Here is a 22,091-nt window from a genome sequence, read left to right on the forward strand (position 1 = left end):
TTCCCACTCGAGCTCAGGTGTCTTTCCCCTCTTAGCCCCCCTGGTTCCTAACAGGGGTAACGCACATTTCTATTTCCCAGGTGTTTGTCACAAAGCTGCCAATCCCTCCCTACTTGGGAGACAGGGAAAGAGATGAGAACATGTAAGAAATTCAGAGGGGCTGAGGAAATTTTCCTGACGTGCTCCTGCTGTGACACCACGGCAGTTGAAGAAGGCCTGTCATTGGGCTGTCAACCTTTAACCTCCCCCAGACGTATTCTGAAATGATATGAGAAGCATTGCTGTGCTGTATCACCAGCTCCTTCCAGCTCTGCACGTCTGTCCTTGATGTCAGTCAAGAGTAGTTAACTGGTACCCACGGTGCCTTAAAAAAAAAAAAACAACAACCCTCTGCGAAATATCAGTAATGACTTTAGTTAGGGAGACCAGCTCTTGTCAAGTAATGACTCTTTGACATAAGGTATTGTTTACCTAGGCAACGTTCTCTTACTTGCATTTTAATGAACCTAATTAATAATAAGTTAGGAGTCCTCAGCTATTTCTTCACAGCTGGACCATATGCACTAATTACACTGCGCCTACAAACCTAAAATAATCCATTTGGTCAGAAGAGATGGTTTAAATATGGAGAAAATCTTGATTTCTCTCTATTTTTGCTTCCACCCCTTAAGGATGTCAGCTATGATATCAAAGCGATTTGCAAATAATGAAGACAGATATCGCCTTGAAAAATGTAGGTTTTGTTTGTGTTGTGTTGGTGGAAGTTTTCATTGGTAGAAATTTCCGGAGTTTGTGTGAACTGAGACCCTAGTTTCGTGCCTCCTATGTACGCATTCTATGTGGAACAAACCAGAATAGTGCTCAAGGGGAAGCCTAAATATCAGTGGTAGTAAAACAGCAATCTGTAAGTGGAACTATTTTGCTTATAAAGAATATATAAGGGACTTCCTTGGTGGTCCAGGGGTTAAGTCTCCAGGCTTCCAATACAGGAGGTGTGGGTTCAATCCCTGTTCGGGGAGCTAAGATGCCACATGCTTCATGGTAATAAAAAAAACAGAATATAAACAAGAGAATCAATATTGTACCAAATTCAATAAAGACTTTTAAAAAAGCATAAATAACACCCAACTGCCATTTTTGGAGCTTAGGAAAGTCTTTCCTGTATTATATAAAGCATGTTTTTTATTGGCTTCCCTTAGTATTAAGTTTCTATTTAGCTTTTGCACTTTCCTCTGTAGACTCTTAGGAACTAAAATAAGTATTTGGAATCAGGGCAAAATGACAAGTCCAAAGAGGGCAAAATGCCAGGCCACTTAGATTTTCCAAGGAGGACAGGACACTTCTGCTCCCCACATCCACCTAGCTTGCAAAAGCACAAGGTACCCCACTGACAACATTCCTAGGGAACATGCAAGAAACTATTGTTTCTGAGTTCAGTCCTATTGGTAATCAGACACAGAGCTGCTGAAACTTCTGTGTGATTATCTGCCTCTTCGGAGCACAGTCATTGGGACTGTCGCAGGGATACGATGAGCTGAGGTTCGGCTGTTAAAGGAAAGATAATCTATGATATATCATTGGTCACTTGAGCTCAGAGTCAGTAATTTTTTTCCCAAAATAAATCATGCCTTTCAGCTCTTAGGTACAGGAAGATCCTGGAGGGAGGAATGGTTCAGTGAAGGCATTGCTCAGAACGCCTACAGAGATTCTTCCAGAAGTCACATCAACAACTTAAAACGCAAAAACCTCTAAGTACGTTAAGTGGAAGAGAGATTCCAGTACCAGGGCTGTATTAGGAGGCTTGGTTCTCTCAGAGTGACTTCCGGACTTCACCAGGTCCCCATCCACCCATGTTTTAACAAGACATAGTTCAAGGCAGTCAGAGACGATTCGAGCTAATTGGTTGATTCAGCAAGAAACCTGGGAAAAGGTGATGCTGAGGTTGGAAGGCATCAGGCTGGCAGGGTTAGCAGATGCTCTCCACAAAGCGCCTTGGAGTGGAGGTGCTCCCTGCCAGGCACCATATGTGTGAGGGACGCGACGGTGAGCGCGGATGCCTGAGCGAAGGTGACAGACCGGCTCTCATTTGCACTGAAAGAAACTTCCCTTGGAGTAGACACAAGTGAAATAATGTCCACAAATTGGGCACAGTTTTAGGCTGCTGGCCACTTGGCAGCATTTTCCCTGCTGCAACCTTCTCCAAGGAGGAAAAAAGCCTACACTCTTCACCGTGACAGGACACCTGTCTCAGCATCCCTCGGGGCTCTCAAAGACACAGAGGAGGAGTGCCACAGTGCAGAGAGGCGATCCCCAGGCATGTTTGTGGAGCATCCTGTAAGCACACGCACATGCCTTGTCTCCTTGAATCCTCACAGCTTCCCAGTTGAAGCAGAGGTGCCTTAGTGGACAGTGGAATGAGAACTCACATCTCACCTGCGCCACAGCCAGGGCTGGTTTCACTCTGCCTTCTGGGGTTTAAGACAGAGAAACTCGGGAACATATTATCACAAAGTGTTATATTGAAAATTGCTCTTCCTTTCTCATGGGACAGGGGACACTCTCTGAGGATGTTTGCTGGGTCTCAAATATCACCCGCCGCAAGCTTCCCTTCCCTGCCCCTGCCTCTGCTGGGAACTTCTTTCCATCTCTGCCCCTCTTGCCTGATCTTAGTTTCATTTTCTTGTGTTTTTTTTTAAAAAAACAATTTATATATGTATTTATCTGGCTGTGTTAAGTGTCTTAGTTGTGGCATGCAGGACCTTTGTTGAGTCATGCAAATCTTTCGTTGCCATGCAGACTTTCTAATTGTGGAGCATGGGCTCTCGAATTGTGTCCTACAGGCTTAGTTGCATTGCAGCGTGTGGGATCATAGTTCCCTGATAAGGGGTTGAACCTGTGTGCCATGCATTGCAAGGTGGATTCTTAACCACTGGACCACCAGGGAAGTCCCCCGATCTTTGCTTTGAAAGCCAACTTTTTTGAGACCCCACCACATAAACACACACTCAGTTCCATCTCTTGAAAAAGAGAAGATGCTTAAAAATCTTCTCCAGTGTCACAAAAAAATGTCATGTGAATGCCCACAGATGAATAGTGAGCAGCTATGTGGTTTTGGAGACTGAGTTCAGCAAAGACCTCCAGCAATTTGCTGGATGTGGTTTCCAAGTAGAAACCACTGTTGTCTTATTTATCTCCATCACAATCAGAAACATGTTTCAAGTTCCTATGTGACTGTAGAGGAAGCAGGTGACAGCAAAGTTTCAGGAACCCAGATCTCTGACTTCCCTTGGGATGAAAGAGGCTTGCTTGGGTAGTCAGTTGCTGGTCGTCTCAATGAGGACATTGCCATCTGTTGTTGTAGGTGACTGGGCATCAGAAGCACCCCCTGAGCCATCCTCTCACTGCTCAGCATTGACCCGTGTCATCTACGTTGTCCATCTCATTTAGGTTTACAAACTGCCATTCATTCACAGATCCAAAGGCACCAACTGACTCTGCACAAGCAGAAAAATGCTCATTTTATCAGTTTGATCCCCCAGTGTACTTTGCAGGATAGCAGAACAGTGAGAAATGAGTGGGTGCTGAATATTAGTTACTGAGCTGAAACTCAGGAAGTTAGAGCCCAGTTGGTATAGATTCTAGCTAACATCTTCACCAAGCCACACAGAGCAAATCCTTTGGCTTCATTTATTCACTGACAAAAACATTTTATTGAGCATCTGTTATACGCCATGCCACAAATCACGTCATCTGTCACTCCTAGACCCTCTCTTAACAGACTAACTCTTAAAATATACAGTTGATTCTCATTATTTTTTGTTATGTTCCATAACGTCACCAGGAACTAGTGTTCTACATTTGCTAAATGGAACTCTGTGTGTGTGTGTGTGTGTGTGTGTGTGTGCGTGCTTAGTCGTGTCTGACTCTTTGCAACCCTATGAACTGTAGCCTGCCAGGCTCTTCTGTCCTTGGAATTTTCCAGGCAAGAATAGTGGACTGGGTTGACATTGCTTGCTCCAGGGGATCTTTTTGACCCTGGGATTGAACCCACATCTCCTGTGTCTCCTGCAATGGCAGGCAGGTTCTTTACCACTAGCGCTGCCTGGGGAGCCTGGAACACTAGTCACCATCTAGCAAATATGGAATCTTTGCTTCTAGGGGAAATAGAGGGTTTGGTTCCTGAGAGCCTATGACCACAACTGTTTCATCAACTGACCAATACATAACCTTGTTTTTTGTGTGTTTTGTTTAAAGGCACCTTCTTTAATATTGTTGATTCATAATATTACTGAACTTACGACCAATAGCACTATAACTCATATCTGAATGAAGCTTATGCAACACATGTATTTACTACATGAGGTACATCACAGACAGCCTTCTTATACTTAGAAACACTGCACAGAATTTCAGCATGACACTTGGGATCCATTTTAAACAGCAAAAAGCACAAGAACGTCGAAAAGGCGGCACTAAATAGACCAAGAAAAGAACACTTGTTTATAGTCATGGAATACAGGGGCAGAGCTGTCACTTAGTCCAAATGCAGGTGACACCAATTTTCATCCCTCTTGTGTGTGTCCTTAAATGATCACAAAATACTGCAAGAACTGATTTGAGGGTCACAAAAATAAATGTTAGCAAGTAGGTAAATTCACAAACACAGAATCTACACATAATGAGGACTGACTATACTTTACATGAAAAGGTATATGGAAAAAACCCACTGAGAGGCATTGTTGTTATAGGTCCTCAAAATGCCATTTTTGGGGGGAAGCAGTGGTAAATAGTATCATTTGTGTCTACACAAAAGAGACAGAATTTTTCAGAGACAGAATTAAGTATGCTGGAGATTTGGGTTCAGTAATGTTCACTTGGATATCTGAGGCTATTGATTACTTGTCTAATTTGTATCATTTCTCTTGGCTCCTTAGACAAATTGAGCTGTTTTGCCATCTGATCTGCCCTCAATTACGCATTTTACATTCTCATCCTTTTAGCTGCTCCCAATGCACAGAAGTCCCTAAGTTCACTGAAACCTGCCCTAGCATTCTCAGGGTGGGACTGCTGGAGAAGTTTGAACCCTCTGTCTGCCTCATGCATTGCACTTCATGGTCCTTGCCTGCCTGGAACTCTGGCACTTTCCTAGCACAGAGGGTGACCAGCTACAGGAGAGGGATGCATTCACCCTGGGTTGGGCTTTTTTAACTCTAATGTTAAATGATTCCATTTCTGCATCTGTGAAATGAGAGTAATGGTAACTCCTAATGGGGCCGCTCTTATTAGGCTAGGGTAGGTTAGAGCATATCAGAGGAAATTACAAACTGTAAATAAATATTCAAATGATTGCAACTTATCTGGATCCTTTCTTGTCTTCTTCTTTTTTGGTCTATGAGGCTTTTTACCCTTAGAAAAATAGCAAGCACTCTAATAACCCCATGACATTTTTTTTGTGTGTGTGTGTGAATGGTTCTAGCAAAATTGAAGTGAATATAAATCTTCTGACTAACCCGGAGGTTTGGAGATTTTTCCCTTTCTCGTGCCCATAAGTAATGAATATTGTCTGGGTCTTGACTTCGCTTTCCTTATTTGTCAAACAAGCTTTTAGGTCTTGGAAGTTAAAAGCAGTGCTCTTTTGGCAGCCACATCTCATAAAGCAACAATTCAAATGAAACATTTGTCACTAGTAAGCACTTCTTAAACACGCAGTGGGCAAGACCTATGCCTTGTGCTGCCGCAGAGCAAAAAGAAATGCTAAGTCATGATCCTGAACTTTGAAGACAACATGTCAATAAAATATCTAGAGAAGAGTTGCCCACACTTTTTAATGGCCAGGTGGCACAGTGGTAGAGACGTCAGTGTGGGAGACGCAAGAGATGTGGGTTCAATCTTTGGGTTGGGAAGATCCCCTGGAGGAGGAAATGGCAACCCACTCCAGTGTTCTTGCCTGGAAAAATCCCATGAATAGAAGAGCCTGGCAGACTACAGTCCATGGAGTTGCAAAGAGCTGGGCTCGACCATGTGACTGAGCACACTAATTTTATTATTATTATTTTTAATGATTTAGGCAAAGGCAAATCGTTTAAGTGAAGTTTGTGGTGCCTCAGAGAACTCTTGATAACTTTTTGTAGTGCATATTTGTCAGCCAGTGACCCAACAAGCACACCTCCCCGACACTTGACAACTAAGGATGCGAGGGAGGCTAGTGGAATGAAAGAGCACAGTGTTAGAATCAAGCAGCCTTGAGTGGAACCCCAAATCTCCCACTAACTGAAGTCTGAGGTCAGGTTAGCTACTCAACCTCATTGAGTAACTTCCTCATTTATAAAAATGGGAAATGTTATATCTCTTTCAGTAGGTTTTATGAGAATTAGATACCATTTCCCACTCAAGCACTCTGAGCCTACGAGATGACCAAATAAATATAGATTCCTTCCTTTCCACGAGCCCCAGTAGAACTATTTAGAGTGACTTTGTTTTCATGGCCACAATCACTCATCAAAAATTTTTATGTTAACAGGCCCCCTACTAAGGGTTAGGGATAAAGATAAAATGATCCATACATTCTGTCCTAAACAAGTTTGCAACCTAGTGAATTTAATCAAAGACAAGTCACACTCACAGCAAACTGAATAAACTTTATTTGGAGAGGAAAACACTTCAAAAAGTCAATTTCAGAATCCCTTATTTCAATCTCTCCACAGAGATAAATGATGATGGTGGAAGTTCTGCAGTACATTTATTGTTTTCCCACAGAGAATTTTTTTTTTTTAATCTACTGAGTTCTGCCAGAAGAAACTCATGACACGTTGTAAGTTTAATTATGTTCAATTCATTAACACAATTAGAGCTGTGAACAAATTTATTGACACAGCCAGAATCACTTAGGAACAGGCAGTATGTCATAGATTAAAAAACTTATTCTTTTAGGCCTCTAAACCCTGGGAATGAGAAATGGGAAATTCATCTTTAGTTCCTTGGAACAGTTCTAAGAGATCTGACCAGAGGTTGCCACTAATAATTCATGGCAAGAATCTTTCACATTTTAAGAATGGTTCTTACTTCCCTTGGAACATAAATTGAATCTCCTTGAAATGCTACACTTTTCATTTTAACATAATAAGTGATCCAAATGGGGGAGATTGGATGAATATGGATTTGATTTTAGCTTAACTGAGCTGGCCTCCCTAACAATCAGGAGATGAAGGTTCGCTCCTGCTTCTCTACTGAAGGCCAAAGAAATAGGAGGGGTTGAGAAGGACCTGGTGATCCATTGTCTTTCCTTCTGAATTAATCCTTTCCAGCTAAATTTTTGTCCTTCTGCTGCAGTTGATTTGCACATACAAGTGGTAAAGGAACCTGGTGCACATGTATGAAGCAAAATTCACAAAGAAGGATTTTACAATTGAGGATAGTTTTAAGAATTTTCTTTTGAATGAGAGTCAATATGCCCATCTCCAGGCCAAGAATTCTTAAAGAGGCCTCAGTGAAGTGGTAAATTTTTGTTATTGCTGTTTACTAAAAAAAAGTTAAAGAAAAACCTCTTCCTTAAACACTGAATAATCAGAAGTGTTCTCCCACCAGAACCATCTACTTCTCTGAACAATCCTTAGTTGGCGTAACACTGTTGGAAGCTTGACTGTCAAAGAAAGTTTCACAAGTATATTTTTGAGAACCTAGGCTAGGGCAAATACTTCACATATACTCTACCTGAATCTTCAACTACTTCCCAAGGCTTATATGTGACACTAAAAAGTAAATAGATCTTCAGGTCATTTAGCTTACTGCCTGGGTTTGAAAACCATTCTTAAAGTGGAAGTCCAGTCCGACTCTTTGTGACTCTATGGACTACATGTGGAAGTCCATGGAGTATAGTGGAATTCCATGAAGTCCATGGAATTCTCTAGGCCAGAATACTGGAGTGGGTACCCTTTCACTTCTCCAGGGGATCTTCCCAACCCAGGGATTGAACCCAGATCTCCTGTATTGCAGGCAGATTCTTTACCAGCTGAGCCACAAGGGAAGCCCAAGAATACTGGAGTGGGTACCCTTTACCTTCTCCAGGGGATCTTCCCAACCTAGGAATCAAACTGGGATCTCCTGTATTGCAGGCAGATTCTTTACCAACTGAGCTATTAGGGAAGCTTGAAAATGACTCTACCAACTTAGTAATTATGGATGCTGACCTTGAGTATGTTTTAAAGTGTTTCTGTGCCTTAGTTACTGTATCTTTAAAAATGTCCATACTATCAAAACTGTGTCTCTCACCAATATTTGTTTTCAGTTTAAATGAACTAGTGGAGAAATCTTAGAAGAGCAACCAATACTTAGTAAACATTTACAAAATGGTAGCAATTGTCATCAGGCACAGCCTCTCACCTCTCACAGCAGAATCTGATTGAAAAAACACACAGGAGACATCACTCATGGGGAGGCACCAAGTTGTTATGGTTCAACTATAATATATTTTTGAGTCTCACCAAATGGTGGAAAGTGGATGTTCTGTGAGATCAAGAATCAGCTGGCATCCTCTACGTGGCACCCAGCTGAAGCTGAATCTCGAATGGTAAAGATGAGTAAAATAGTTCAGGAGCAGACAGATGCCATCATATCAGAGAAAATTCTACGGAGATCAATAAAAATGATTAAGGGACTCAGAGAATTGATTTTTGAGAAAAGATTGAGAAAAATAAATGTGCATTTTGACACATAGCCAAGGAGGAATATGATAACAGAGTCATCAAATGAGGTATATAAGATGCTGCGGAGAAGACATTCTCTAGGAAGTCCCTGTGGGCTCCGAGGATACAGCCTTCCGCAAGAAGTGATGGGAAACGTTGCCACCAGAAGTATGGATCACTCAAGTGGCCAGAAGCTTCTAGAAAGTTGGTGGCAGGCAGTAGAAGTGGACAAGATGACCATACATGTCTTTTTCTTTTCAGTGTGATTTTAGTAATTTGGGAGGACAAGAGGAAACATGTGGCTGAATTGTAGATTCAACCAAGCTTCCTGTTTTTAGGTTGTTGCCATTCAAACTATTTCAAGCCATATAGTTAAAATTTGGAAATGGGAAATTAATTGTGGTCTACAACGTGCTGTACCTCTGCTGTCAGAGGTATGAACAAACCTGGCTCCGTTTTAGATTTATTGTGTTACTTGTGTTGAGTCAGGCTGGCTGTACACCTTTTGTAAAAGAATGTTGTCTATAGCCTGAAATAGGGAGAACAGCCTATTCTCAGGGCTTTGACATTTGAGTCCATTCATATGGAGATAAAAATTGCAGAACAGAGAACAACATTATTTTCTTGGAGGCTTACAGGAAGTGACCTGACCCATGTGGACAGCTGCAGGAACAAAGAATTCCTACACCAAAAAGTTTGCAACTACTAACTACACCCCTCCCTCACCTTGCCTTTAAAAGAGTTCTGCTGAAACCCTCTGAGGAGTTCGGGGTTTGGGGGACACAAGCCACCTTGCATGGCCTGCAATAAGCCTTTCTCACCTCCAAACTCTGATGTTTTGGTTTCTTTGGCCTTGCTGTGCTGTGTGTTGGGTACACAAACCTGCATTCAGCAATATGCCCTTAAAACAAATACATTCGTACTGTATGTGTACATATAAACACACCTGTAGTATAAATATATACATAAAAAACAGATAGGTACATGGTATACACACATAGGTATAAATGCAAATACATCAGTTGGAAGGTTTGGATTTAGTGATGTACCGTCATTTCCAAAGCGAGTTGGATGATGATGGAGCCCCTTAGTGAATCACCTCTGTTCTTTGTTCTGGCAGTTTCCAGAAATGGCTCCTATGCCAAGTATGAATCATCTTTTTCTGGAACTGGGAAAGCTATTTTCAGCTCAGCCACATTGCAGGGTCATTATTCTTAAGGCTGCGTTATAGGGCATCAGAGGAAATGACATAATCCAACTCAATTCACAAAGAGTAGCAAGAGGAGGCAGCTTCAGGCTACATCATCCCACCTATGTATTCTCCCCACAAAGTCACAAACTTCTAAGTGCAGTCAACAGGAGAGAAAAATCTCTCTAACAGTAAACGGGGGGAAATGGCCTGAGATATGCCTTATTGGTATAAAACTTCCTTCATGTATTTATTATCATAATGAATGTACATAATAATACACACAAAACAATATAATACATCTTATTTATATTATAACAATATGTACTCTATATTTGGCTGCTATTTTTAACACCCTCCACATAGGGCATGAGACCTTTAAATAATAGAATCATAATAAAATGGGTAGAGGATAAAATGATTGGAAAAGCACCAGGGAAAAACATTGACCTATGTAATTTTGACGATGTAGCCTCCCATTCGCTGTAAGGCATTACTTAGATTTACTTTCCTCATTATTGAAAGAATGCAGGGGGTTAACATGTCACCTTTTCATTGCTCAAAAACTGAAAGGGAATTTGATTTTTTTTCACGTGAACTGTGTGTTGGCCTCCACCGAACAGTTCTCCGCAGGCCTCTTACTGGTGCGATGCCTTGAAGAGAGCTTAGCACCACTCAGTGCAGATGAAGATTAGGCTAAGTGGCCATGGTTTTAGGGATGCCTGTGCCAAACGCATCAAAGCCAAAATTTAACCCTGGACGTACTCATGTCATTTTTTTAATGCAGATTCTTCTATCATATTTTTTAACTCTTTCTTCAAGTGATGTTATCACTGACGTGTTCTGCCCTGGAAAGATCTGAACATACTGTTTGTAATTAACAGAGTGTGCTAAATTGATTCAGTCGTGTCCCACTCTTTGCGACCCCCTGGGCTGTAGCCCACCAGGCTCTTCTATCCATGGGATTCTCCAGGCAAGAATGGTAGAGTGGGTTGCCATACCCTCCTCCAGGGGATCTTCCCAACCCTGGGATTCAATCTATGTCTCCTGTGGCTCCTGCATTGCAGGCAGATTCTTTGCTGCTGAGCCACCGGGGAAACCCAATTAAACTGTAATGAAACAAAAATAGCCGTTCCAATCTAAAATAGCTGGTGGGAGATAAATACAAGAATTATTCTGTGAATAAACAGAACTTGGGAGGCAGGTCAATGATATCCAAAGCAGGAATGAAATCTAGAGTTCCAGAATTTGAGTTTTCAGACAGGTTCTGAGCCACTCTTGGTTTTGTTGATTTTCATTATTTCAATTTTGCTGAATCACATTGACACTTGAGCTCTTAGAAAGAATTACCCATGGCTTGTATAGTTCTAAAAGTTTTAATTAGAGTTACATTCTTAATTCTCCTCTTTCTCCTCTATTCTTCATCTTGCTTCATATTTGCTTCTCTCCACCCTCTATAAAGTCTAAAGTGAAGTGAAAGTTGATCAGTGGTCTCCAACTCTTTGTGATCCCATGGACTATAGCCTGCCAGGCTCCTTTGTCCATGGAATTCTCCAGGCCAGAATACTGTAGTGGGTTGCCATCCCCTTCTCCAGGGGATCTTCCCAACCCAGGGATCGAACCCAAGTCTCCCACATTGCAGGCAGATTCTTTACCAGCTGAGTTACCAGGAAAGTCCACAAAATCGAAAGTGGAGAATAAATGAATAGAATTTGAATAGAATCTGTAGGTTAGGGGGTAAAAAATCTTGATTCCTTCCCCTACCCCACTTTTAATCCCTTCGGTTGTGTTTGAAAAATCAAGTATTTGTAATAAAATATTACATGATTTATCTACGTATGTATGTATGTATTCATTTTAACTATTTATTCAGGGACAATTTTTAGATTTAAAGAAAAGCCACAGAAACAGTACAGAAAGTTCCCACACCATTCAGCTTTCTTGAATGTTAACATCTTACATCACTGTGTATGTTTGTCAAAACTAAGAAATCAGCATTGAAATAACACCACTGACTAAGTGACAGACTACTTGGGTTTCTCCAGTTTTTTTACTAATGTCCTTTTTCTCTGTTCCAATTCAGGATACCACAGTGCATTCATTTGTCATGTCTCCTTCGTCTCCTCTGGTCTGTGATAAGTTTCTTCGTCTTTTTATAACCTTGACAGTTTTAAAGGGTTCTGGTTAGGAATTTTATAGAACGTTCCTCAATTTTATTTTATAATAGGATAAAAGCTTGGGGAAAAATACCAGTGAAGTAAAGCACGCATTATATCAGGGAGTGCCTGTGAGCCATGTAATTATCACAAGTGATGTTAATTTTAATTGTTTGGTTGAGGTGGTGTCTGCCAGTTTTCTCCACTGTAAAGTTACGTTTTTCCCCCCTTTCCATACTCTATTTTTTGGAAGTGAGTTATTATGTCCAGCCAACACAGGGAAGGGGAAATTCCTGGGACTTCCCAAATGGCTCTAGTGGTAAACAACCTACCTGCTAACATAGGAAACATCAAGAGGTGGGCTCGATCCATGGCAAGGGGAAAGGGGAATTGAGCTTCCTCTCCTGGATGGGGGAATATGTTGGGGGGTGGCATGGATATCTACCCATGTTATTTCAGATGCTTCTGTAGGCAAGGTGTGTTTGTTCTTCCCTGTTTACATATTTATATCAGTATACACTCATGTTTAAGTATTATATTCCTTGGATTATAGTCCAGTACCATAAATTGGATAATTTTTTCCTCCAATCATTCTAATTTTGTTACCTAAAAGCTCTTTCTGGTTGATTCTTAAGTTTTTTTGACATGATCCAAACTTTTTTTTTCTCCTCAAGACTAGAATCAGCTATTTTAGCAACCAGGTGAATTCACATATACAGAATCCAAGAATAATGTGCATAGACTGTACCTGGAAGGTGCTTTGGAAAAGATGCTATAAAAGAGTAGTGTTGATATAATGCCTGCCTTGAATAAGGCATCTAAACAGGAGCAAGAGAATTAAACAAATATAACAGTCACATTCTTATCCATCAACTTTGCCTTGTGGGATTCTACATACCTTACAATATGAAAAAGTGAAAAGTGAAAGTGAAAGTCACTCAGTCGTGTCCGACTCTTTGTGACCCCACGGACTATACAGTCCATGGAATTCTGCAGGCCAGAATACTGGAGAGGGGAAAGGGTAGCCTTTCCCCTCTCCAGGGGATCTTCCCAACCCAGGGATTGAACCCAGATCTCCCACATTGCAGGTGGATTCTTTACCAGCTGAGCCACAAGGGAAGCCCAAGAACACTGGAGTGGGTAGCCTAGCCCTTCTCAGGGGATCTTCCTGACCCAGGAATCGACCCAGGAATCGAGACCCAAGGGTCTCCTGCATTGCAATATGAATGTTTTTTAAATATTGAAAATTACAGTTCACTCTATTGTATACAATTGTGTTTTTAATATGGACATATTGAAGCACTGTTTATCTTAACAGGCATCTGGTCCAATGAAGCAATGTTCACATCTTTGAAGAGTAAAGGCACTCAGAGCATCTCCCAGTCCCTGTCTCTGTAGTCACAGTCTTATTTTTTAAGGGACTTGCCACCACAATGCTGCAGTGGCCAGACACACTCCCTTGGCTTTTGGAGCCAGGATGCCCCAGATCTTTTCTTTTTCCCTAAGGTCCAGAATTACATCTATTAGTCGTGGAGTGACTGGGGATGACTCGAATGCAACAGAAGTTGATTGATGGAGCATGGTGCATCTCTTAATTAAGCAGAAGCTCCTAATAAAAATGAACTTCCTGGATGATTTGTGGGGTCCTCTCCTCACAGCCATATGTGCCTCACAGCAATAGGAAACAAGAGTGGCACCCAGCTAGTACCGGCTGATAATGGAGACTGATATTTTGTTGCAAAAGGAGGAAATTTTTGTGGCCCCTTTGGTTTTGCAGAAGGAAAACTGAGAGCACTTGGCAACAAGTTGTTCATTGTATTGGCTATCCTTTGGCCTAAAAGGAGTCTGCTTACTGACTACAAGGCTTGGAGAGGGACGGGGAAAGTAAGGGAGCAGGAGTAGGGGGTGGGCAAGGAGGTAAACTGGCTGGTATGCCCTTAGTTTGCTGCCTATTAAAGTTTCAACTAAAGTAGTCCATGGAAAGGGCACCCTGTTTGTCCTGAGAAAATTATTATTCCAGACAAACTCTTGAGTGTGATCAGATTACATTAGTCCTCTCTTCTTCAAGGAGCTCCTCCAATCTCTCTTCCCCTCTGACACCATCATAATTAAGCACCTGCCTGACACAGACATTCACTCCTTCGACTAAGGCCCTGGTTGATCCCGGCTCATGGTGCCAATGTCTGATGTACCGCCCTGCCCTTTGTTCCTGGTTGTTCTGAATGTCTCCGTTGTCACATTTGGGTGCCCACCCATTCCTGAATCAGTCACCACCATGGGGAGGTCTTAGGAGGTAGACTCCAGGCGCCCACATTCCTAACCAGACCACCCCCAACATCCTGTGTCAAATTCCAGCCCTTCCCCCCAACCCCTTCTTACCACTTAGCACCTTCCCACTCGTACTGCATTTTACTTACTCTTTGAGGTCTCTCTCCCACTGAAGTGTAAGCTCGGTGAGATCAGGAATTGGGGTTTACTTTTGTTTATTAGAGTATAATTGCTTTACAAAGTTGTGTTGGTTTCTGCTGTACAGTGAAGTGAATCAGCTATATGTGTACATATATCCCCTCCCTCTTGACCTCCCTTCCACCCCCATCCCACCCCTCTAGGTCGTCACAAAGCACCGAGCTGAACTCCCTGTGCTATAGGCCAGCTTCCCACTAGCCATCCATCACCAGGGAAGCCCAGTGTAGACATGTCAACGCTACTCTCCCAATTTGTCCTAACCTTCCCATCCCCTCTGCTGTCCACATGTCCATTTTCTATGTCTGTATCTCTATTCCTTCCCTGAAAATATATCTCTACTCTTTACCAGCTTATAGACAGTGCCGTTGGCCCTCAGTACATATTAATTGAATGTAATAAATGATCTTTTCTAGAGTAATTCACCAAAGGTAAAGGATATGTCTCTTTAGTTCACACTACTCAAGCCCTTATGATAAAGGTCCTTTCATAAACGTCTTCAGTGCTCAACACGAAGACTTGACTTTCATTTGTGGTGGTTGCTAAATATTTAGATGAGTAGGCCTGCTGCTCCTGGGCTGTCAGGATGGAAACACATTTTGTTTTGTTTTTCCTTTCCAGATCCTTTCTTTACAGTGAAATCTTCTGCAAAGTCCTCTATTAACTGTCGGGCAAAAAAGCTACCTAGAAATCACAGCCATCAAATTTTTTTTTTTCTTCCAACCTTGAGATCAGGCTACCATCTGGCTGCCCAGAACATTCGGTGTCTGGAAGAAATCTTGAGCCCGTGTTAATGTCAATGTTGTTTGGAATAAAGCTTTCTTTTCTTTTTTTTGTATAGTGGTGGCTAAAAAACAATACATATTCATACATGCTGATGAGATGGTAGGTCTGAGCTGACATGCTCTCCAGAGAGCAGATGGACGAGGGTGGGTTAGAGAATGAATGGATGCATAGCTATGAAGGCCTGTGTATTTCCAACAGGGATTACAAGCCCTACTCTATGGACCAGTATTTTTTTTTTACAAAGACCGTACTTCCTGCAGTGTACCTATAGTGAAGTTTCAGCCATTTTTGACTTTTGATGGACTATTTTTCATTTTGTTATTTAAAAAAATATTTTTTGGCAAAGGATTATACAACAAATGTTTCTTCAGTATTTATTCTATAAAGGGCACTGTGTTAGGGGCCAGAAAAACAGTCATACGATGGGCCCGCCCTCTCAACTGAGAATCAAGTATTAAATTTTACTTGGGGCCCAGGCAAGAATTAAAGAGGGATGCTCCAAGAATATTAGTAAAATATTTAGCTTCAAGGGGTTTGTAGTCTTGGTAGGAAGCTGAGGTCACATTCAGAACAGGAGAACAATGCAAGAACAATCCAAATTGACCCCTGCAGTTGGTTGTGTTATTTAAAGTTCAGAGTTTGGAAAAGGAAAAAAACTGTATATATGACACTATGTACACAGGGCATTTTAGGAGCTTTTCAAGTGGGTAAATTATTGGTCTGTGGTAGTCAGTACCTTACACTCTAATCTATAAAATAAGATGACCTAAACAGTCAAATATTTTTGCATAATTTACTCTATATTGCAAAAGTTATCAAACTACTTTTAATCCTTTTCTCCATTTATCTTGAAATCTTAAAAGAAGTCAAAAAAGTTAAAGGGAAAATGAGTAATGCTTCTAGACATGAAAGGTGAGTGTATTTAGATTAAGTGGGTTAACAAGGCTAAGGAGAGAGAGATAATAAACAACCATGAGAGAAAGATAATTGAAACAAAGTATTAAGTCAAAGCTTTTCATAGCTGTGCTTGGACTTCTAGTCATCCAGACTGACTCAGGCTCTAGTTTCAAAGATAGTGTATTCCATTTTTTTTTTAATTTAAACTTTTTATTTTCTTTTGGGGTATAGCTGATCAATGATATTGTGATAGTTACAGGTGGATAGCGAAGGGAGTCAGCCATACATATACATGTATCCATTCTCCGCCAAATTCCCCTCCCATCCAGCCTGCCATATAACATTGAGCAGAGTTCCCTGTGCTGTACAGGAGGTCCATGTTGGTTATCCATTTTAAATATAGCAGAGTGTACATGTCCAGGGAGTTTGGGTTGTTTCCCATTTTAAACACGACTCTTTCTTATTTTCAATTGATTTCACTGTCAGTTTCCAGAGAACGGGGACAGGATTAATCTACTCTTACTCCTTTGAATAAGTGACTCTGCTCACAAAAATTGGGGACCTTCTCTTAACCACAAAGTTGATATCATTCAAATAAATCATTGGAATTTGAAAGTAGGGAACTTAAGAGTGAAATGGGCTCTAATTTCCAGCAGGAACTGGGAAAGTGGGGCCCTGCCACCGCAGAGGCCCAGGAGGGCCCATCTGTGCAGAGACCAACTCTGATTCCAGAAACCCTCCAAGTCTCCTTCTGTCCTTCATTTGGTCTCTAGAGTACATTTGCCATCTACTGGTCTGCAGAGCAGAGTGATTTATCAGAATAGATTAGAAAGTTGGCTTTTTGGAATAATTCTGTTGTGGATGCGTCTGGGGGAACAGTAGCTCTCTTTTCCAAGGCTAGTTAACCCGCTGAGGAGCAGCAGAACATTGAGGCTTTCAACTTCTTATGGGGCAAGTCATGGTTCTGATGAAAGGTCGTGGCACTTGGAGTCAGACAGTCCCGACTTGAGGTCTGGTTCCACCACTAACTAGATTCGGGATCTTGAACACATTGTGTACTCTATCTGCAAAAAGATTATTATGGAAATTAAAAGTGAGAAAGGTATAAAAAGCCTAATCTAAAAGCCCCTGTGTTATCACTGATAATAGATAACAGTTCCTGTCTCAACCAAGCAAGGAAACAATATTCTAGAAAACCTAATAGGGACTACAGGAATGAGCAGATTTTTTTTCTGAAAAGGGCCAGATGATAAGTATTTCAAGCTTTGTGGGCAATACATTCTCTGTCACAAGTACCCAGCTCTGCTATTGTCCTGCAAAAGTAGCTGTGGACAAGACATAATCGAAAAAGCTTGACTCAGAAACCTTTACTTACAAAAACTGGCAGCTGGCCAGATTTGCAAGCAATGCTTCTGAAACTTGAACGAATGGGCCTCTGAACTCTCAAGGATCCTATGAAAACGTAGTGATTCTGTAGGTCTCCATGGGTACCTGATGCTGCATCCCTAACAGTCTTCCGGGGGCACTGCTGATGCTGCTGTTAATTGGACTCAAGGTAGCACAGGTGAGGGCAACCTAGGACACTTTTCTGATCCTCAAACTATAGTGTTTATTTTATTCAGCTGGTTAAGTGGGGTGCTATTTAAGTCCTTCCAGGATGCTCTAATAGACATAACATACACTGGTGGCTTAAACAACAAATTTTTGTTTCTCATGATTCTAGAGGTCGAGAAGTTCGAGATCAAGGCACTGGCAGATTGTGTGTGCTGAGAGCTTGCTTCCTGGTTCATAGATGGTTGTCTTTCTGCTGTGTCTTCACATGGTGGAAAGAGTGAGGGAGTTTTCTGGGGTCTCTTTTATAAAGGCACTAATCCCATTCATGAGGGCTCCACCCTGATGGCCTAACCACCTCTCCAAAGACCCTGTCTCCAAATACCATCTTGTTGAGGAACAGGTTTTAACATATGAATTGGGAGGTGAGGGACACAAACATTTAGTCTGTAGCAGCTGACAACTTCTCGAAATTAGTCAACTAGCTCATATTAAGAATATATTTACCAGAATTCCCTGTTGGCCCAATGGTTAAGAATCCACCTGCCAACACAGGGGACATGGGTTTGATTCCTGGTCCAGGAAGATTCAACATGCAACATGCAACAGGCAACTAAGTCTGTGAGCCGCAACTACTGAGCTCATGTACCACAGTTATTGAAGCCCATGCACCTAGAGCCTGTGCTTTGCAACAAAAGAGAAGCCATGGCAGTGAGAAACCTACGCACTGCAACTAGAGCGTAGCCCCCACTCACAGCAACTGGAAAACGCCTACAAGCAGCAACGAAGACTCAGCACAGCCATAAATAAATTAATTCTTAAAAAAAGAAAAAGTAAAGGGAACACTTCTCGATACATTAATAAAAGGATATATTTACCATTTCTTACTCCATGCATCTTTGATGATGTGTGTTTGAGTCTGGAACTAAAATCTTAGTGAATTTAAAGCTAATTTTGCTTAGGCCCAAAGCAGTTCTTCCCCGGTTAGGTTCTGTGTCATTGTCTCTCTCTCATTTTCATAATAGATGAGATCTTAACTTAATGGGATCATTCTAGAATTATACAAACTGTGAATTGGCCATTGCCTCCCACTTTCCAGGATGAAGTTTAGTGATACACTGTCCTAGCCTACTTCCGGAGTAATGATTTCCTATAACGGCCTCCTACATCCCCTAAAGATGCCATTCTATAAAACCAGCGAAAGGGGTACCAGTCAGTTGGAAGGTGATGGCATGTAGTGGGTGTTAATTGGCCTCCTCCAATGTGGAATTAGGGCTTCCTGGTGACTCAGATGGTAAAAAATCTGCCCAAAATGCGGTAGACCTGGGTTTGATCCCTGGGTGGGGATCTCCTGGAGAAGGGAATGGCTACCCACTCCAGTATTCTTGCCTGGGAAATCCCATGGACAGAGGAGCCTGGCGGGCGGGCTATAGACCATGGGGTTGCCAAGAGTCATTCATGACTGAGCAACTAACACACACACACACACACACACACACACACACACACACACACACACACACACACACACACACACACACACACACACACACACACACACACACACACAGTGCGGAATCAAACTTACCTGCTCACCCAGGTACTGATTGCCTTGAGCTTCCCTGGTGGCTCAGACGGTAAAGCGTCTGCCTACAATGACCCGGATTCAATCCCTGGGTCGGGAAGATCTCCTGGAGAAGGAAATGGCAACGCACTCCAGTATTCTTGCCTGGAAAATCCCATGGATGGAGGAACCTGGTAGGCTACAGTCCATGGGGTCGCAACGAATCAGACACGACTGAGCGACTTCACTTTCTTTCTTTGAGTAGAGAATTTCCTTCTCTGAGGGTAATGGCAATCATGGCTTTCAAATTCATTTTGGCTTCCTTGGAACAGAAACCCGATCCTGCTCAAAACATACCTCTATGTTTTAGCATTTATTACCCCAAACAACTTCAACACAATACTCCACAATTAATCCACCTTCAACCTCAGCTGAAGATGAAGCGGGAAGCACTGTAAATATGTTCTGATTACTGAAACATTCTATTCTGCTTTTGCAGCCTGATCTGCTGAGTTTATTTTGGATGTGGTTTAGCTTCTGAGCCTAGGAGAACAACAAGAACAACAAGAAACCCAACATCTTCATAAGCTCAGATCTAAACTTGAACTCTCCAGAAAATTAAAGGAATTCACTTTCTGATTTTTTTCCCTAGACCAGCAGATTCCATAAACCTTGCTAATTTTTTAGTTTTTCATGTTCTTCTTAGTTAGCAAATTGTCCTTAAATTCTTTTTGCTGCAAAACAAACTCATATCCCTTTTTCCTCTTATTTTAAACAGCTGCTAAACACTGCTCATCCAGCAGCAATTAGCCTGAACTAATCTTCACAGTCTCCTGAGGGACACTCATTTTCCAGAGATTTGGGTGGGGATATTAGGCAGGGTGGAAGGGCCAGAGGGGAGTGTGGCTTGAAAAAATGCCATTTGTCTTTACTGATGCAAAGATAAAGAGAACTATCACTTAACTGTAAGAAATACATTTAAAGAAAAGTCTTTGCTTTGTATTGAGTGTGGTCGTTAAAAGCTTACTCTACTACTGTGTTGCTTAACAAAGATAAATAAATAAATAAATGAATCAGTGTGGTCCTTTAGAGCTTGGTCCATCTCGCCTTAGTTTAGAGATGAAGGCAACTAGGCAAAGACCGAGGTCAAATGATGAATAGTAAAGGATTTACTCAGGATTGGCCACACTGTGCACATCTCAAGTAAAGTTCTGGGTCTTTTCAGACTCTTGAGAGGTAACCCATAAGCTCTTGGATTATTGCGTCCGGTGAGACTGCCCTCGTGTACCTGGGGACTTTGGGCCATGGCAGATGTGCTATGTGCTAACACAGCATCACTAAGCAAACAATTTGATTTATGTTGGAGATCTTGGGCCCTGTGGTATCTGATTGACCTCTGGAGGGGCTGGAGGTCAGCCACATCTATGAGACTGACCCCCAGTAAAGATCCTGGACACCAAGGCTCAAGTGAACTTCCCTGATGGGCAATGTGTACTGCCACGTATCATAACTGGGAAAAATAAGTGCTATCCCTGTGACTCCACTGGGAAAGGACAGCTAGAAGCTTGTTTCTGGTGTCATGTGGACACTGACCTATGATCATTTAGGGACAATTTCAAACCAAGGCAGGGGATGTGTCTGTATTTAGAGATAGGAATGTGAAGAGCTGGATGGATTCACCAGCATGTTATAAATATACGTATATTGTATTTAAGTTACATACATATATTTGTATAGAAGTTATTATCTATACTGGTGATAAAGATGTGAACTTTGTCAAATGTTTGGAGGTGCCAGTAGAGGGTAATGTTCCTGAGCAGTCATTCAGGTACAAGCATCAGAAAGAACCCTTCGCAGATGAAAGAACACTATCCCAAGTATAGGCGTTGCATTACAGTATGTATTCTGCCAGTTATCATTTTTTGACATTTCAGTTCCCACTTCCTTACCCAACCTGTAAGCTGTCTGCCTTTGCCAGCTGTCTGATGGGATGTTAAGTGTTGTCAGAAGAGGGCAATAGAGAGTGGTAGGGAGGAAGGGCCTTCCTTCCTGGCTTCAGAGGCAGGTTCCTAGATTGGGGGACTGCTCCTCCAACTTGGGTGACTTCTCTAGCACTGGTTCCTGCGACCCTCCAGCCTCAGGCTGCCACAGCACACGCAACTTCTTCAGTGCCAGATTCCTATGGTACATGTGTTCGTGTGCTGTGCTCAGTCATGTCTGACTCTTTGCAACCCCAGGGACTGTAGACTACCAGGCTCTTCTGTCCATGGAATTTTCCAGGCAAGAATACTGGAGTGGGTAGCCATTCCCTTCTCCAGGGGACCTTCCAGACCCAAGGATCAAGCCCACGCCTCTTGTGTCTCCTGGATTGGCAGGCAGATTCTTTGCCACTAGCACCACCTGGGAAGCCCCCTGTGATATGAAGTGAAGTGACAGTTGCTCAGTCATGTTTGACACTTCGCGACTCCATGGAATGTAGCCTGCCAGGCTCCTTTATCCATGGGATTCTCCAGGCGAGAATACTGGAGTGGGTAGCCACTCCCTTCTCCAGGGGAATCTTCCTGACCCAGGATCCCTGACCCAGATCCCTGACCCAGTGGGTCTCCTGCATTGCGGGAAGATTCTTTACTGTTTGAGCCACCTGGAAAGCCCCGTATTGTATAGGTGGCATCTTCAGCACCTGATTCCTGAAGGATGGGCAGTTTGGTCTCAGCAGTATGGGCAGCTTTCTGAGCACCCAGCTCTTGCACCACAATCTTTCCAGTGTCTGACCCTTGCAGTGTGTGGCAGCCAGCAGCACCCCC

General features: G+C 42.2%; 1 protein-coding gene across 4 annotated transcripts in view; it reads right to left on the minus strand.

The window, feature by feature from the left end:
• Positions 1 to 22,091, minus strand: part of SPATA17 (spermatogenesis associated 17) — a 307,877-nt gene that overhangs the window by 42,244 nt on the left and 243,542 nt on the right. For 2 of the 4 annotated variants that reach the window (XM_081491699.1, XM_081491692.1), the window contains one exon: positions 16,361 to 17,236. The exons of the other annotated variants lie outside the window; for them this stretch is intronic. The gene's annotated coding sequence lies outside the window, so the exon portion shown is untranslated. Of the gene's footprint in view, positions 1 to 16,360; positions 17,237 to 22,091 lie in introns of those variants that run through there. 4 annotated transcript variants of the gene reach the window in all.

The sequence above is a fragment of the Giraffa tippelskirchi genome, chromosome 5, assembly GCF_054371585.1.
Source record: "Giraffa tippelskirchi isolate mGirTip1 chromosome 5, T2T-mGirTip1v1.2.pri, whole genome shotgun sequence".
Lineage (NCBI taxonomy): Eukaryota > Metazoa > Chordata > Mammalia > Artiodactyla > Giraffidae > Giraffa > Giraffa tippelskirchi.